The sequence below is a fragment of the Macaca thibetana genome, chromosome 7 (assembly GCF_024542745.1).
Source record: "Macaca thibetana thibetana isolate TM-01 chromosome 7, ASM2454274v1, whole genome shotgun sequence".
Classification (NCBI taxonomy): Eukaryota; Metazoa; Chordata; class Mammalia; order Primates; family Cercopithecidae; genus Macaca; species Macaca thibetana.
Window position 1 is genome coordinate 132,081,019 of NC_065584.1, and position 16,231 is coordinate 132,097,249.

General features: G+C 42.0%; 1 protein-coding gene across 19 annotated transcripts in view; it reads left to right on the forward strand.

The window, feature by feature from the left end:
* The window catches only part of SEMA6D (semaphorin 6D), a 583,866-nt gene that overhangs the window by 519,691 nt on the left and 47,944 nt on the right, over nucleotides 1–16,231 (forward strand). For 4 of the 19 annotated variants that reach the window (XM_050797162.1, XM_050797153.1, XM_050797160.1 and 1 more), the window contains exon 1: nucleotides 8,049–9,178. The exons of 3 other annotated variants lie outside the window; for them this stretch is intronic. The gene's annotated coding sequence lies outside the window, so the exon portion shown is untranslated. 12 more of the 19 variants (XM_050797158.1, XM_050797154.1, XM_050797155.1 and 9 more) reach the window with 8 other exon arrangements.

Below are 16,231 nucleotides of genomic sequence, written 5' to 3' on the forward strand. Positions count from 1 at the left end.
GACTATCTGCAGAAATGTCAGCCCTTGTATATTTCTAGTGGTTTAACTTGAAAGGGCCAACTTTGTTTCCAGTTTCTAGAAATATCCCCCTTCTATAGGCTGCACATTTACTTGATATCAAAAATAGGTTACTTACTTGTTTATTCATATTTTTTCTTCTTCAACATAAAAACTGGCCAAAACAAAGTCAAAAGCAAGCAAATTGATTGTTCCTTTACTACGTGAGAACCGAGATCATATTTAAGGAGTCAGTAGTCCAGACTGGGGTAGTTTTCTCAAAGCACAATAAATAAACATCAGGCAAACAACTTCCTCTACTGCCCCCTTTTACAAGCAAAAGCCTAGCCAATGACTGGGCAATTGGATAGCCTAACCAAAAGATCTAAACAAAATAAATCACAGAATCCAGTAGCTTGATATTTATGAGGAACTGAAATAGTGGCTAATGGATTAGCTTTTTATATTAAATTAATTTATTTCCATCAATTATAAATTATCCTTGTCTCCTGAATGCTCACCTATCTCAATGATATAGGAGACAAGCGTTTCTTCTTCTTTTAATATGACAGTTACTGAGGTTGATGGCTTACAAATGAGAAACCGACCCCTGGAAATTGTCTTCAGAAAACAAATTTTTGAGTAAACATATTTAATAGTATGCCTTGGAACTGAGTAGGTATTATTCATTAGCAAATAATTGCATAACTGGAATTCTTAATTAAAATTTGTGACGAGAAATAAATCTGTTTATTTTATAATTATGACCCAGAAATTCAGAACGTATTGTGCTAGTTTATGAACATAATTCCAAAGATTTTATTATAGCAAAAGAATTCATAAAGCCTTAAACAGAAACTCTTGGAGGAAAAATACACACGCACGCACACACACAAACACACACACAATGTGTGCAATGATATAGTGGCAATAAGATTTGAAAAGCCAGCCATCCAATACAACTATAACCAAAATATTCAAATTTAATGGGTGCATGATATTGTTAAAAACCTCTAACCAGTCCTTCTAGACCTTTTTGGATTTTCCAGAAAAGCTCTCAGCCAAACAGGTTTTCATTTTAGCTGTACTGTAAGTGAAACACAAAGGCAGACGATGGCAAATTCTGCGAGGCTCCTGTTTTAAGCTTTCCTTAAAAATATAAATTTGAAGTGATCTTTTCAGCATATATCACAATTCAAACTTCTAGAAGACAGCCACCAAGGAACATACACCTAGCAATTGTCAAATGAATCAGATAATGTTTAAATCGAACTTGGTTGCCGGGGCCAACCTACTAAGAAAGTTTGTTGTTAAAATATATAGGCCTGAATTATTTTTACTCGCTGGCTGGCAATTGATTAGGTTCGAAGGCCAGAAGGGTTTGGGAACCAGAACTTGGGCAGTACACTTTGTGGAACCAAACAAAAGTTAAACACACTAAGTTTCTCTTAAGCCTTCTTCTAGGACATAAATGAACCACCCCCCCCCCCCGCCCCCGTAACTGGGACTGGTGGAGGGAGCACTTCTTGCCACTTCACCACAGCTTAAGAGGGCATTTTGGACTTTAGACAACCCCTATTATTAAAGCTGAACTCTAACAGTGTTTGCTTTTGATTTTTATCCCAGAACATCAGCTTCTTCCTGTCCCCAAAACACACACCACCCTTTACTCCCTTGCATATTAGCAGTGTAATTTTAACAAATTCAATATATTAAACGTTAATAAAATGTCCATAATGGTAAACATCCTATCTGAGAAGGCAAACAGGAAAGAAAGATTGTTTTCATTTAGTGCCTTTTACTTGGAAAGATGGAAATTACCCAGAATTCTGTTCTCTTTTCCTTAACCAGTAGGTGGCACTAGTGGTTTCTGGCAATGAATCAGCTCTCTGTACCTGTAATCTAGGGGTTTTTGTGTGGAAAACATTCAATGATTAAGATTTTGGGGAAGATGAGGAGGGTGTGAACATATGGCCCTGAACAGTAATTGAAACATTTATAGCTTAACCAAAGAGGTTTATTTTAATATAAATTTGCATGGTATGAAATAGGTCTTATTATTATTTACAAGTGATTAAGAACAGTTATATGAATAATAGAATGTATATAATATACAGAGGTTTAAACTATGCTATGAATCCTATCACAGATGTCCTTACACTGGATTTTATGTGACAAGCAAAAATTATTTAAAATTTTGACATGGAAGCACACATTTACTTGTAGTCTAGCTTTGAATATCTGTGGGTTTTTACATTTATTTCCTGTGGTATCCAATATATAGTTTTTAAAACTTGTGCTTATACCATTTTTCATAGAATGGTATACTAGAAAAAAAGTAAGGATTGAGGGGCAAAGAAACCTGGATTAGAATCTAGGCTACCACCTACTAGGGCAGAAAACCCTAATAAGATAGTTATTTTAACCAAGCCTAGGTTTCTTTGTTCATAAAATGATGTCTGTCTCAAAGAGCTGTGGTGAGAATTAATACTACTGTATCTGGCCAGGATCTGGGATGAAACAGGTATCCAGTCAGTTCCTTCTCCTTTTGTCGGTTTGAATTTTTAAGGTTGGCACAAGCAAATAATAATAATAATATTAGGTGGGGAGGATTTGTTTTTAAAAAAACGAGTTTTAAGTATATAATTTTAAAAGTAAATAAACTTTTAATTCTCTACCACTTTTAATTAGTTTCATTATCTTTCTCCTTGGTTAAGACATTCTAATATTTAACAGGTATTATTCAGCTCCAATCCTTCAAGGTCAGATGCTTGGTTACTGTAAATTTGTAGAGAGAAGTCTGTCAGGAATTTGGAGTCTCAGTTCTTTTTTGTTGAGATGTAAGCTGGCATTCCAGTATCCTAAGTATTCCTTTTCAAAGTACAGATAAGCACAATGAGGTGACTGACTGAGTTGCCAGCTTTTTGTAGGACCCACCCTTCAAAAAGTTGGTTTTGCTTCTGTTTGTTCAAAAGATCTTTGATAAAATGATGATAGTCTTCATATCGCTTGTCTGTTTGCAAAAGAGCTAGTGTTATTAAAGGCTGTTTGCTGTTCATCTTTCTTATGGAAATAACAATACTTTTTTAAAGCCTGATTCTTATTTGACTTGGGCACTCAGTGTCCTTCCACACAGTGACACCTACAGAGTCATTAGCAAAATTAGATAAGTAACTGATTTATTAGTTCCATAAATGCACAGTGTATTCCCTTTACTCAGAGTGTAGAGCAAAAATTATTCATGCTGAGGTAGAATAATCAAAATGACTTTTAAAAGCACATTTTTATCATTCTAAACATAAGCATTGCTATGGTGGTATACTATCATAGTACATAATAATAGAAATGAATTATGTCAGTAAAATCTTGAGGCTTAAGATTTACTGTGATAAATATTTTTCATTAAAGTGAAATATCTTGGCAGAGTCACTTTCATATGCAGACTGTTGACACAAGGAGGCCAGCTGTGCCTATGCAGATGCCGAGATTTGGGTCTATATTATTAATGATTTATCATGTCATGGAGAGCTTAGATTAGTTTTGAAAGCAATCCCTTGCCACAAAAGCACTTTCTATAATGTGCAAACTCAAGGAACACTATATATGCATTCCAAATTAAAGTAATCACAGAAGCTGCAGCAACCTTTGAAATTTCAATACCTCTTTTTATTTTGAAACATGAAATTCTACATCCTAAATTTTATTATTCATTAAAATTCATACAAAATGTTATTTCATATCAACTGGATAGTGAGTGGTGTGTGTATCAGAATTAATAGACATATATACGGCCGGGTGCGGTGGCTCAAGCCTGTAATCCCAGCACTTTGGGAGGCCGAGGCGGGTGGATCACGAGGTCAGGAGATCGAGACCATCCTGGCTAACATGGTGAAACCCCGTCTCTACTAAAAATACAAAAAACTAGCCGGGCGTGGTGGCGGGCGCCTGTAGTCCCAGCTACTCGGAGGCTGAGGCAGGAGAATGGCGTGAACCCGGGAGGCGGAGCTTGCAGTGAGCCGAGATCGCGCCACTGCACTCCAGCCTGGGTGACACAGCGCGAGACTCCGTCTCAAAAAAAAAAAAAAAAATAGACATATATACATAGATAAGAAAATGAAGGAGATGGAATGGAACAAAAATGTATTGCAAACCTATTGTGTAGCACAGACTTTTGCCCTTAATCTCACATTTAATGTGAGGTTGGATTAAGTTTCGAATTCAATTCTGCAGGATTCCAAGATGCTGCTGCCTTCAGAGAATCTATAAAAGCATTGTTTAATATTAATTCAGTGCTTGCTTTGTTCCAGGTCAGATGCTAAACACTTTACATGCGTTACCACATTCCGTTTTTATAAAATCCATTTGAATGTTATTATCATCATCCCTGTTTTCCAGATGAGAAGACCGAAGCATGTGTGGCTAAATAAATTATCCCAAGTCACAAGTCTAGTGAGAGGAGGAGTCTGGATTTCAATCCAGACTAATATTCCAAAGACTTCATTATCATCTATTGCTATTAACTATGACTTCACTATTCACTACTATTACAACTAAGTAAGGGGTAGAATTCAACTCCTACTTGCTTACTACCTCTGTGATATTAGGCAATTCGTTTAAACTCTCTAAGCTTCAGTTTTCTCATCTGTAAAAATGATAATGATAATAATAATAATAACAGTACTTACCTTGTGGCATTGTTGCAAGTTAATATTTGTAAAATGCTTAGAACAGAGTTTGGATGCATATTAAGTACCGATGTTTTGTTTAATAACTAACAGTTAAGAAGTTGTACTTTCTGATGACTGATGAACTTTTAGTAACAATTACACACACAGATTTTCTGTAATTTTCAGATGACTGTTATACTTCAAACTAGACTGTAAACAAAATGACTACTTTCCACTGATGGGATATGTATGTAGATAATGTTTAAGCATAGTCACTAACCATGTAAAGTGTTGAGCCCTTTACAATTTCTTCTGGTGAAAATGGTCAATTATCTCCATTCATCCATACATTCCTTCTTGTACTCATTTAACAAACATTCTCATGCCAGTACTTTGCTGAGTCCTGGGGACACAAGGTGAATAAATTGAGAAGAATCCAATCTAGAGCTGACGATATTCTCTGGTTTAGCACATAAGGGAGTGTGAGAAAGTCATAGGTTCCATTATTAGATCTGTTTAACAAGTATTTATTGGGCATCCATTAAATGCCAGGCACTGTGGTAGGCACTGGGACTGTCTAGGTAAATAAAGATTTCTGTTGTTAAGGAGCGCCGAGTGGGGAAGACATGCTAAATCGATAATTCCCCTTCAATGTACTTAATTACGTAAGTGAACTGGTTAGGGGAACACAGAGGAGAAGCACTTATACCCATTGCAGGGGCTAGTGGGGTGAGGCAAGTTTTGACATTTAAACAAATTGTTGGCTAGAAGTCAAGAAAAGCAGAAATTAAACTACATACCCATATGGGGATGGAGTACCCAGAAAGCTGAGACACCATGAACCAGTGTGACACAGTGGTCAACTGCAAGTTTCTGGGTAATGCTAGCATCTAAAGCGTCAGGTAGGGAGCGGGGGGAGTCAGGCTGGAGAAGTAGGCAAAGCTAAAAGGTTAAAAGTGTGTAAAATCAACTGATGAGCCCAAATGCTAATAAACCACAACAATGGTAGCTGCATAGAGACTTCTTAGACTTCTTTCCACTCAAATCCAAATAACAGGAGCGCTGTTTTCCTATCAAGATTCTTGGAACCAGGGAAATGACAAATGCTTAAAAGTAATATTTTGGTCTTGACCAAAAGGTAAAGGATACCATTCTTACCATGCCACAGTGAAGAGCCTACTTCCCTACCTCTCATCCCCAGCAGGCCAAATATAGGGATTGACTGTGAGGTCTTCACTGATATGTAGACTGAAAACATATCTAATCCATGGCTTGAAATGACCTACCAGCATATCCTTCTGTAATCTAAAAGTTTCTTTTTCCTGGATTTAGGAACTCAGTCTGGGGCAAATTGCACTCTTCGGGTGGCACTCTGGAAAGCTGGTCATTGTGGCATTTTAGCAAGGAATTTAGGAATCTCTAGAATTGATTTTTTTTTTTCATCTTTGCTGCTACTGCAGACGCAGGACAACTCAAGAGCTTTCTGTCTCCAGGTGGGTGGCGATTTGATTCCTCATCAAGCCAATGGCCACCCCCTTGCAATCTTTATGCAATGCACAGTATCCTCTGCCTGCAGAGAGGCTTGCTCCCTTGATGGAGAAAATACAGAATAACTGGACGCCAGGAAACAGGCACAGCTTTCTGGGTCAGAAGTTGGCTGGGGAAGGGCCCTGACTGCCAAGTAACTTGCAATGATGTCAGAGCCCAGCACAACCAGAAAACACCAACTAGCCAGCCAACAAAAGACCTAATAACAGGAAAAAAATCACAGAGCTGTGTTGCCAAAGCTGTTCTTTCCGCCCCCTACTCTTTTCTTCTAATTGGAAGAACAGCAGGAAAGAGTCTATATTTTAAAAGACTCCTCATCCTTCTCTCCCCTTCTTTCCTTGGCTTACACAGTGTTAACTAGGGAGGAAACAGTTCTCCGGATGAATCCCGCAGCAGTTGCTGGGGGTGTCTTTTTTGAGTTCCTTTTCAAGGCTGTCCTTGGAAATTTCAGAAACAACGAGGACCAGGGTATTTTTCCTAAATGTAAACATGTAACTGTGTTTGGGAGAAAGCAGGAACCATTGAGGAAAGGAAGTCCTTTCTGCGTCCCTCTCTTCTCTGTTTCACGGTAATTAACCATACTCAAATGAAAATTAAAAGTTTGGCGGAAAAAGCTCTCTTCTTTCTTTTTCTTTAAACAGGGGCATCATGGTTCATTCTAGCCATTTGGAGCCCTCAGTGATCCATAATTCAACTGGAAATTAATAAAACACAGCCCGTTCTTGGAAATGAAGTTTGAATTAAAATCCTCTTGTTTTGGAATATATGACTTTTTTTCCCCTTTCATTTGTGACAGTCAATTTTAAATGATGCCACTTCAAGGACATTTTCATTTCTCCCACAACATATTACACGAAACACTTGCCTGTAAAACCGGCTCATTAGCCTGCAAAATTATACTGTACAGAATGGCTTTCATTCAGAGTAGAAATGGGATTTTTAGTAGGCAATTTCTGTATTTTATAAAGATAAAGCAATGTTTGATTGCTTCTTCCCAGCTGTTTTGCTTAGTGGTTATAAAGAGAAATGGAGTGGGGGGAGGTAATGTGGGGGCGGGTTTGTAAAGATGTGCTTAAAAAATAAATCTTACACTGGAAAACTAAGGCAGAACTTCACGAAACAACTGCGTCCGCAGCTCTCCTGGGCTGCAGTGATTTGTCCTCTGGGTGTCTGGAGGAAAGCTCTGAAAGAAGTGAGCGAGAGGGAAAAAGAGGGAAAGAGGGAGGGAATCAAAAGGTTGCTTCGCAGGCTGCAGCACCCACCGCGATCTGGATGACTGAGACACTGGGAGTTGCTGGAAGGAGCAGCTCCTCAGAGGTGGGGAGAGGGAGGGTTCGCAGCAGAGCGCCGGAGAGGAGGGACGCGGAGGCCACCGAGGGGTCAGCAGAGCCGCGGCGCCAGGGTGGGGGCCTCCAGGCGGCGCTGGCCACGGCTCACCCGCGAGGGCGAGCGCGCCTGGCCGGCCGCGCCTCCTGCCGTCCGTACCCGGGGGTGGGACCCGCGCCGCGAGCTGCCTAGTGCGTGGAGGGAGCCAGGCTCCGGCTCGCCCGATGGATTGACTTGGAGATGGATCGAATTACACCATTTGCCGTGCATCGGTTTGTTTTGCTCCTGCTCTGTCCGGCGGCGGCGGCGGCGGCGGCTGCGGCGGCGGCTGCTGCTGCTGCTGTAAGGGGTGGTGGCTAGTTTCAGGATTCTATCAAGAAAGGCAAGACCTAAGGAGACAGAGGGATATCTATTTTTACAATATTTTTCTTTATTTTCTTTCTTCCTTGCGCGTGGCAAGCTTTTTTTTTTTTTCTTTTTTCTTACCAGCCTCCCCCCAATGAGGTAAGACCGTTTTCAACAATTTGCTAATGCTCTTGTGGCGCCCGGTGGGGGTCGGAACCTGAGATCCCGTATCGGGTCTGTGTGTGTGTGTGTGTGTGTGTGTGTGTGTGTGTGTGTGTGGCCAGTGGACGGTTGATTTCTTTTCCAAGCTGCTCTCTGCCTGCCGTGTAAGGGACGCGCGAAGGGCTACAGAGGTTTGGCGGACGCGTCAAAACTGGCAAAGCTGGCGGCTTAGGGGGAGGGGCAAGTGGACTTGGAGGCCCTCCTCCACTGTGCACCGCCTTGGAAAAAAAAGCGGAGGGGGCACCAAGTAAAAGTTTCTTGCCAGGCAGAGCCAGCTCGGCGTCCCCTACACATAGTTGGGGGAAGCAGGGGTTGCTTCGGTGCCGGGCACGGCGTCTCGAGCCAGCCGGAGAGAGCCGAGCCAAGGCCGAAGGAGCCGCCTGCAGGCTTAGCCGCCCCTCCCGCCCGTTGGCCCTGGAGCGGACGCTGGGACGGCCGGGGTCTGGCAGCTCCGGCCCGGCTAGGAGCGGGCGGGCGGGCGAGCATTATTCGCCTGCGTCCTGGAGAAGGGGCGCAGCGCTGCAGCTGAGGCCGGAGCAGCCCCTCGCGGGCGCAGGATACCTGTCAGTGAGCCCCGGGATTGCACGGCCCCCGGGTAGTGCTTGCCGGCGAGGGGCAGGGACTCGGGTGATTTGGCCACCCCCATCCCCGGCCCCCCGGGCCCGGGCACCGGCTCCGTCCCGGAGGGCGGCCACTTCCCACCGTCCCTCTCCCCCTGCTGGCAGAGCGCGCTGCGGGCGGACTCCCGGGCCCGGAGCTGCCCACCGCCCACCCCACCTCCCACCCGGCGCCCGGTGTCTCCTCCCGGCCGCTCTCCCCAGCAACTTTCCGTGCTTTGTTCCCCGGCTGGAAATGCTTTACGGAAGCGTCTTGGACAGGGTCTCCGCCAGGCGGCAAGAGCTCGGTTCTGAGATGTGTTACGTTCTCATCTCCCCATCAATTATGGATGGAAACAAATAAGGAAGAGTCAATTTTGCATGAGCCCCTTCTCCGGCTGCAAGAGGCGTCCTGCAGCCGGGAGGGAGCCGCCGCTCGCGCCGGCAGCCGCTGGCAGGGGCTTGGTGAGGAGGAAGGTAGGGAAACTTTTATTTCCCGTCTTGACAGCGGCGGTGTTTTTCCCTGGTCTGCAGAAACTGACACAGCAGCCGCCTTCCTTGGGCAATTTAGGAAGGCTTGAAGCTTCCTCTGTCGTGTGTAATTCTTGGATTGAAATGAAAGGTCATAAAGGACTTGAAAGTGTGGACGAGAATTGGGTTTGAAAAATTTGTGCTCCATCCACTCTTGGGACCACTGCTGTCAGGTGATTGTTTAAATCCTGAACTTGTTAAAAGGCGAAATGTCAGGGAGCTAGCGGGTCTGGGGGTGTGGAGGGGGACTGAAGTCCCGGTATAAATCGCAGCGTTTGAGGAACTTAAGGCAGTACTCTGTGTTCTGGGGTGACCAGTCGGTAACTGATGTTCCAGCATCCCGAGCCTTCAGCGCCGTCAGCTGGGTGATCTCACACAGAAGGCGCAGCACATCGTTACTATAGATATATAGACTTCGTCAACAGTCATTGGACCTTCTGTCTGCCACTACAGCGGGGCTTTCCTTTAAAAATAACTGTAGTGTTTCCTGTTACTTGGGGTGAAAGGGCAATGAGTGGGACGATTTTTCCCCAAAACTTCTGGCCATTAAGAATTTTAAGTCTGTAGTAAAAATTATGGGTGCTTTTTAAGGTTGCCCTTCCCCCTGCTTGATATTTGGGGCTATGAAGTGGATTCTTTTGTTGATTCCAAAGCTGAAGTCCCAGGGAAAGGTCTAACATTTTTCTAAACTGGTTTGATCTCTGTCCCTTAGAATAGGAAAAATACTTGTTTGAAGACAATTTTCAAGGTTTCTTCTTTGTAGTATTAAGAAATCTCATCTCAGACCGCTCGAGGGAAGGATTTTACTATCCTTTGGTGGCTTAAAACAATAGGTTTTGATACCGGTTTACTCATGCTGTTAAAAAATAAATCCCCTTACTCTCTTAGGTGTCTAACTCAGGAAATTAAGTTGTGTGTAGTCATGTTTAATGTAGTGAGTGACAGGCATATTCTGTCAAGCTGGCAGATATTACACAAACATTTACTCTGGTTTAGATAAATAGAAATTGCCAGATAAGCCCTGAGATTTGGGTCTATGTTACCATGAACCTAAACATCTAGAGATAAATAAACCATAGCTCAGTCATAGCTGAGTTTTGTTTTTTATAGTTACTGCCTGTGCTTTGTTTGGTTTCGGTCTCTAGAATGTACTTCCAGAAAGACAGTTAAATAGATAACCCCAAGGCTTCCAAAATGTGTTGTTGAGCAGCCTGTTTTCTTCCATTGGCACATTTTGTTAGATTAACAGCCAGCAACTATTTCTTACTGCATCCTACAGAATATTCCTACCTGGCCTTATTTCTAGTAGGGATGCTATATCGATAACCCTTTTTTTTTTTTTTTTTTTTTTTTGGAACGTTTCTGTGATTCAGGAGAGTATGCCAGAAATATTGTGACTTCTTCATCACCGACAGCTGGTTAACTTGAGTTTGATTTAGATTTGTGGGCATTCTGCCCTCTTCCTCTTCTTTCTCTCTTTTTTTCTTTTGGTGCCCTTTAATAGCACCATCTGGTCATGTCTCCCCTGGTTTGATGGGTTGATGGATTTGAAAGATGGCTGTGATGTAAATCCCTTAGTCCTTAGAGTGAGGGCAGCTTAGAAATCCAGAAGACTTCAGAGTTCTTGCTTGCTGCATGCACAGAAAGGCTCTGTCCAGTAACTGTGATTGGGGTAAGCAGGCCCCTACATCAATGTCGGGGTTTCTATTGCTTGAAAGGCCACAAGCAAGTAAACAGGAATCAGAGCCTTGATTCACAAAAATGGCCATAATTGCTAAAGACTTACCGAAACTGGAGAAGTTCTTCACTTCTTGCTGCTCCATCATAATAAACCTTGGTAATTAGCTTAGTCATTGTTCTTGCATGTGAGTTTCACTAAGATACAAAGAGTGAAAAATGCATCTGAAATAGGGTCATTTTTCACCCTTTTGATGCGTTTTATGCAGAGTTAAGAGCCTGGCTGAATGCCTGACCATAAGTAGTGTAACCATAGGAGGTGAACTCTTTCCTTGGCATATTGCGAGATAAAATATTGTCTTTTAATTAATAGACTTCAAGCCTGCATATTCTAGATGCCTTTCTAGAGGAAGCAAGAAGCAGTTGGGGTGTGCCAACCAGGCAGTATTTATTGAATATTTATCATTTGCAAGGAGCTGTGCTAGCCAGTGTTCCAACACCAGGTGAGCCAGATATGTTTCTCTTGTATTTTCAATTGAGCAAAAATAAAAAGAAATAAAGGATGGGAAAACAGACCTTTTGACAAGAAATGTAGATATGCTCCTTTCTTTAGAAGTGTAGTATTTTATCCTAGAGATTTTTAAAGCAAGATTGCCCGTATCAGATACTTGCAGTGGTGCAGCCTACCTGCCTTTAACAGTAGTGAATGATTCAATGTACTGTTAGTGTAATTCATGCATTGGATCTGTCCTTAGAGTGAGAGATCTCACTTTCTGTGGCTCATGTGAATGGAGACTTAGTGTTAATATCTACCAAAGCTAGTGTCTTAGGTTGCCGCTGATCCTGTGAACAGCTGCCAACTTCCAATTGGGAAAAAAAAAAAAGTGTTCTGATTTATTCCCATGACACACGGAGAGAATAAAAATCACATAACTATTTTAAACATACCATAACACTTTTTAGTTGAGGTGGCTATTGTCGGGCAGAGTTTTCCTCCTCACACCCTGACAACACTGGCAGTGCCACTGACAATTGAAGCTGCTTGCATTTCTCCCAACAGGAAAACTACTAGACGTTCTTACTTTGAAAAACAACCATTTATGTAACCAAGGGCGATCAAATCAGTGGTCCACGCAGATACCACATGAGGTGTACTTATTTCTCAAACTTTCCTTTTCTATTAAGCTTTTGTTAACTCACCCAGATTAGCATTTTAACAACCCTGAAGTGAACTTCTGCCATTCTCTCTACTTGGACACAGTATGTAGATCATCCATCATCCTGTCCTTGGCTACAACAGGCTGCTGGCTCCATCACCATTTGGAGCTACACGGAATCCATCCGACTGTGAACAGCACAGCTGGCTACAGCAGTTTTTTCTTCCACACCACTGGCAGTATTGTCTGGCTGTGGTAACTAAAGTTAACACCCAGAGCGGGAAGTTTCCATTGTTTAGCAACCTGTCCCAGGCCCCTCATCCAGTTCTGGGGTTGCACCTGCTGAAAGGCCCTGCCACCTTGCAATCGCGTGTTCCATTTAAAAGGAGGCTTGCCCCAACCTTATACCACCACAGAAAGATTCTTGAGGCTTGTAAGATCAAACCACCAGAATCACAGAATTAGAAGGAGTCATTCAGCCACCACTCATCTTGCACCTTCAGAACTTAAGTCTACTTGAAAAGGGGAGGAAAGGAATGAAGTAGCCTTCAGCCTGTGATCCCAAATGACTGAGGACAGGAAAAGACCTACCTAGTTTCTTGGTGAACTGAGCATGTTATTGCCATATCCCTTTTCACAAAGAACATGCAATGTACCTAAATATGGGGCCCTTGTCTACTAGTGCCCAATACTTTCTGTCACCTTTTTTTTTTTTTTGTTTTCTTCTTTTTACTCAATAAGATATCTGTTATAGTGGCCATTGCTTGTTAAAGCAAGAATAACATGAATTAGCTGGCTACATCTGTAGGTTCTGTTGCCAAACTTTTTTGTTTGGATGTTTAAACTTTCATAATTAGGAATCTAGTTTTTGGAGATTGATGTGTCAAGGGGAGACTGCCTCATGTTGGGTGTGAGTTAGCATGTAGTCTTCTCTCCATAACATTTACTAGTGAAATCAGCCACAAAACATCTGAAGGATGATGGTGATGATGATGGAGGCTGAGGAAGAAGAGGAGAAAGCAGCAACCACAATACTAAACACTTGATGTTAGCTTACTAAATTCTAGGCACCATGCTAAGATCTTTATATTGATTATATCATATAACCCTCAGACAGCTCTGTAAGGTGAATTATGTTATTATTGCTGCTTTATTGGGAAACAAAGTGAGGTACTGAGAAGCCGTCATTTTCCTGAGGTTACACAATGGAAAGGTGGTAGGGGCAGGATTTGAACTCAGGCTTCCCGACATCTCAACCCACTTTTTCACCACTGCGCCGGATTGCTTCCAAGAACACAGACCGTCCTGCAATTTTCTGACTTCCTAATATTTCTGACATTTGTTTTTCAATGAAAAAGTCATGATTTGGGAGAAGATTGCATACTGAGTGAAATGATACGTACACTGTGGATATGCTCTTGAAGCACCATCTTTTTTCTAATCTAAATCATATTGTTATACTTTTTAAATTTTTATTCTGATTGGCCATATAATTATTACATGCCCTTCTTTTCAAGCATCCTAGAACGGTATCTTCTCCCACCATTTTTCTCCATGTTAGGCTTTTCTGTCCAAGATTACAGTGGCATAGGACAAATGGCAATATTCATCACTCTCCACCAAAAAGTGCTTCTGCGTCCGGGTGCGATTGACATTCATTTCCCTGATCTTGGCAGGTGAAGATCCATTACGTATCTTTGTCCCATTTCCCAGGAGTATTTATGGGCCCCATCAGCAAAGACAGTGAGAGCTGCAGCTGTTCAAGCATTAGTGACACTGGTATGGAAAGTGTATTACTGAAGTTAAAGTCTCTATTAGATTGTACTATACATTTTTCTTAGTTATGATGGAGGGAAAATCTTTCAATCTATGTGAGTAATCACATACATTGTTGAGAAATTCTCATGCATCAGCATTATTTTTTGTTCTTTTTAATTCAGGATCTCTATGAGAGGAAACAAAGGGAAATACGCATGACCACTACACATAATACTGAAATGTAAGGTTCTCAACATATATTTACAGGAAGGAATATGGGTTTTTAAAGCCCAATATGTTGGTACATATATAATAAGGCCTCAGGAAGATCTGCAATTACTTAGCCTATTATTGGAGTCTGTACTTAAAAATAACGTCAGGAGATTCTACTCAGCTGAGGAACTGGCACATAAGAACCAGAGCAGACGAAGCTCTTTGAGAAAATAACACTTCCACTCCCCAGGAGCAGGCTGTCAGGAAAGCAGGGACTGAGATTCCCCTCTCCATTGGCCTACGCCTCACTTGTTATTATAAGGGTCTTTGCAAGCTTTTTTTTGGTCTACAGAGTTGTCTTTATTTATCAGTAAGTCCTCAAGCCTCCTCTGGGTAATTGGTGGATCAAATAAAGATGTTTTTAAAAGCTACAGAGGGAGAAGAGGAGGCAGAAGAAGGAATAAAGAATGTTGCAGTTGTTCTTGCCATTGCTGGCACTAACATTTGTTCATTCGGCTAACTTTTACCCTGGGTCTACTCTGTACAAGTGGGTACAGAGCAGGAGAGGGCTCAAAGAGGAGCATCACACAATTCCCGAGGTCAGGGATCTCACTGAGTGCTGTAGGAAAAACAAGGTGTACAAATAGCTGAAATGTTGTGTGTTTTAAGTGCCAGAAAAGATATACACAGTCTTAGGGAAATTGAGAAGAGTGAGAGGTTATTTCTGGTGAGGGTGATCAGGGGAGGCTCTGTGGAGTCACTGATATTTGAGCTGGTTCTTGAACTAGGTAGGATTTGGACAGGTGGACAGTGAGGAGTGGTGGTGGGGGAGGTGTTGAGAGGGAGGGAATTCCAGGCATACAGAACAGCTTAGGCAAAAGCCCAGGGGTGGGGTGGGGGTGAGGGTCTAGATCAGTTGTCCATATTTACGCCCTTACCTACGACAGACTTGTAATTCAGGTGTGAAGAGGCAGTTTGCCATACAATCCACAAATATTTATTGAGCATCTCTGGTCTACTATACTTAGCCATTCAGCAGATGGCCCTACGGCTTAAGCCATCAGAATGAATAGGATCAATCTTGTGGCAATTCACTAGATTGCTCCGTGATCAGGACTAAAACCCGCACATCAGCTGCCAACTGGTTCAGTGATACACATGAACGTTGCAAGGAATAAGATGATTTGCCTCAAATTACCCAGCATCGAGTTCCTCTCATAGAGTTGTTTAGCAGAACCAAACTGGAAGGCTGTGGCTTCATTGGCTTCATCTTTTTTCTTGAACTTGAAAAGGTTCTAGACATAGATTCTATAATAAAGAATATGTTGCATATGTATATGAGGATTTTTGGAGGGGAGATAAGGGAATGTGAAGATAGGAAGTGGAAGAGAGGACAGACACAAATTGAAACCATGCTTATATGAGTTGGACTCTAGTTGCTGCTTAGACTGCAGGTTCTTTGAGGCTATATTGCGCGCTCATCACTGTAAGTTAGCAGAGGGAGTGACACGTAGTAGATATGCAGCAAGTGTTTTAATAAGTGCACTAATTGAGTTTAACTTTTCATTACATTGCAGATATAGCTTATCATGGCTGGTAAACGGAAAGGAATGAGGTTGGAGCTATGACAGCCTTTTCCTAATAGAGAAAGGGGAAATGACTTGGAACGTTTTTAATACTTCCTTTTGGAAAATTTCATTTTAGGGTTCCCAGGAGGAAATCATACCTCTTTCAGGGCCTGAGTCTTCCAGAGAAACTCATCTGCCACTAATGGTCCCCAATCCCCCACTTTCCCACCTCCCTCACCTTCCTTTGTCCTGCCATACTCAACCCCCTCACCCAAGATAACCTGTTTGGACATTAGAGTTTCCAAGCCATCGTTAACCCTTTGATTAACACAAAGTATAATCAATCCATGGTTAAGTTTAATAGTGGAGGTAATAAGCTTCATGAGAGGAAAGACCAGAAGTTCTGTGTAGTGTAAGTATGCTTATTAAAACACATAATAAAGGAAAAATAGAATGAAAACAGTTACATTAGGGAATGATCAAGTCAATTGCTTTGCCAAGAATTGCTCCAGTGGTTCAATTTTCTATGGTATATTTAAGTCTGTTACAAGTTAATCGTTATATGACAGACAGTGTTAGAGACTAATCTTAAGTCTGAAGAATCACTGCCAATTAAAGATCAATCA